Source organism: Thunnus maccoyii, chromosome 5, assembly GCF_910596095.1.
Source record: "Thunnus maccoyii chromosome 5, fThuMac1.1, whole genome shotgun sequence".
NCBI lineage: Eukaryota > Metazoa > Chordata > Actinopteri > Scombriformes > Scombridae > Thunnus > Thunnus maccoyii.
The window spans coordinates 35,206,819-35,209,723 of record NC_056537.1 but is presented as its reverse complement, the minus strand read 5'-3'; the positions used below and the strand labels follow the sequence as shown (position 1 = coordinate 35,209,723).

Here is a 2,905-nt window from a genome sequence, read left to right as displayed (position 1 = left end):
TGTATTCGGGCACACCCCTATTGCTAACTATATCAGCTAACATTTAACTGTAAAGTACTCCGAAATAAAGGACGCAACAGACACAGAACATTCATAAATAAGCACTGGAAGATACATTTAAACACTAAGTCCTGACTAACACCAGACATTATACCAAGCTAGTTTTTGTAGTTAAATTATTCATGTTGATTTCTGGCTGCTGGCTTATAATGTTAGCTAGCTAGCTAACAGAAATCCATAGTTAACCTGACTACATTGTGTTAAACTGAAACAGCTTCATATTACAGATCTAACTTGTCAGCATGCCTTAACGTTACAGATGTTTGCTTTTTATCTTCTGTGTTCATAGGACATGTGAGAGCACTGTAACGTGTGTTTAGCTTGTGTCACCCCAAGCTAACTCAGCACTGTTATTCTGTGTGGAATTACTGTGTATGTATATATATATATATATATATATATATATATATATATATATATATATATATATATATATATATAAAACGATTAATTAAAAAGTAAACTCTCAGTAAAGAAAAAATGTTTTCCAAAGCACAGCTTTGGAATCATCATCCCAGGTCTCAACGTGAAAGATAACATCCATAGCCAAGTTAGTCAGCTCTTGTGGCAGTTGTGCTTGTTATACTATGTGCCTGTTTTTAGATATTTTATATTTATATTTTATATATATATATTTAGTTTGGCTTAACCACAAGCACCTCCGCAGTCATCTGCTTAGATCTGTTCTCATGTACTAACTCACACAAACGATGTCTCTGTTGTGTAAGTTTTTGTTATTAGTTTTAACAGGGAAAATGGTACTTTAAGGTAATAGAATTGTTTTCAATTTAGTGTTTGATTAATAGTCATCAGGAGAGCCTGAACCTGTGGTCCTGTGTGCGACCAAATGGATGCTGCTGATGGAGACCTGACTCGACCACCACCCTGGCTGTCCTCTTCACATCTTGCTTATACATTCACAGTTCTACAGTTCTATCTGGTGTCTGCTCAAAAGGTATTGCTCATCAACATTTTACATCACACCCTTTTTGTATTTAAAAGTTTGTTTCAATAGGTAATTAAAATCTTGTTAGGTGTAACCTATTCTACAAAAGCTTTGAGAGTCTTAAAAAATGTGTTTTGATCATAGCTTGACTATTACACTGACAGCATTCGCAAAACATTTTTGTTTTTCTGTCATCTACAGTAGCTGTCATCCAATTTGCTGAAGAACATGAAGCAGAAATGGAGGATCAAAGTGAAATCACCCAGCGGCTGCTGACCTGCAAGGATCCAAAGCCTTTTGGCCCAGTGGACTTGTGATGCAAAGTGGACTTAGGTGGGCTGTTGCACTCTACAGACAAGTACGCATCCACAAACACCATTTTAAAGACTCTATGGACACCTGAGTACCTGGTAACTTGACATCTCCCACAGTTGAATATCAATATTTAGATTACTCAAGAGTGTTTTGTTTCAAGGAAATAACAGTGTCTAGTATATTTTTTTTTTATATATATATATATATATATATATATATATATATATATATATATATATATATATACACACACACACACACACACACACACATATATATATATATATGTATATAAAAATCCCCTTCTCACCCCCCTCCCATGGGGGGTGGTGGTGTGTTTTCCTCAAACTCGGGTCCTCTACCAAAGGCCTGGGAGTTTTAGGGTTCTGCGCAGTATCTTAGCTGTTCCTAGGACCGCGCTCTTCTGGACAGAGACCCCAGATGTTGTACCCAGAATCTGGTTGAGCCACTCTCCCAGTTTGTGGGTCACAGCCCCCAGTGCTTCGATTACCACTGGCACCACTGTCGCCTTCACTCCCCACATCTTTTCTAGCTCCTCTTTCAGCCCTTGGTATTTTTCGAGCTTCTCGTGTTCCTTCTTCCTGCTGTTGCGGTCGCTTGGGATTGCTACGTCTATCACTACTGCCTTCTTCTGTTGTCCGGTTGGTTAGCCATCACCAGCTTGTCAGTCTGGATCTGGAAGTCCCACAGGATCTTGGCTTGGTCATTCTCAACCACCTTAGGAGGTGTCTTCCATTTTGACCTTGGGACTTCCAGCCCATACTCAGTGCAGATGTTCCTGTACACTATGCCAGCCACTTGGTTATGGCATTCCATATACGCTGTTCCTGCCTGCATCTTACACCCTGATATTATGTGCTGAACTGTCTCAGGAGCATCTTTGCACAGCCTGCACCTGGGGTCCTGTCTGGTGTGGTAGATCCCCAACTCTATTGATCTTGTACTAAGTGCCTGTTCTTGTGCTGCCATGATTAGTGCTTCTGTGCTGTCCTTCAGTCCAGCCTTTTCCAGCCACTGGTAGGATTTCTTGATGTCAGCCACTTCTTCTATCTGTCGGTGGTACATGCCGTGTAGGGGCTTGTCCCTCCATGATGGTTCCTCCTCCTCCTCTGCATCATTGGGTTTCTGCTGCCTGATGTATTCACTTAGCAGTTCATCTTTGGGGGCCAACTTCCTGATGTATACCTGGATGTTGGTTGTTTTGTCCTGAACAGTGGTGCTGACGATCACCAGTCCTCGGCCTCCCTGTTGATGGCCCGTATCTTGTTCTTCCCATTCAGCAGACTTTTCAGGACCTGCCTTACTCTGTGTAGGTATTTGGCTGTGGCTGACTTCCTTGCGGCCTCCTCAAGGTTCCCATTTGCCTGCAGGATCCCAAAGTATTTGCAGCTGTCCTGAACATCTGCAATGCTGCCTTCTGGTCTGATCATCTTTCCTCTCTTCGATATCATCCGACCACACTTATCTAGTCCGAATGACATTTCGATGTTGTTGCTGTAGATCCTGGTGAGGTGGATCAGTGAGTCGATGTCTCGCTCATTCCTGGCATACAGCTTGATGTCA

The 2,905-nt window shown here is 41.7% G+C and overlaps 1 long non-coding RNA gene across 1 annotated transcript; it reads left to right on the top strand.

The window, feature by feature from the left end:
• Positions 1-567: 567 nt before the first annotated feature.
• Positions 568-1,461, top strand: LOC121897108. The gene is made up of 3 exons (XR_006096187.1): positions 568-610; positions 867-1,015; positions 1,208-1,461. It is a non-coding gene; the product is annotated as an uncharacterized LOC121897108 (long non-coding RNA).
• The last annotated feature ends 1,444 nt before the right edge of the window (positions 1,462-2,905 follow it).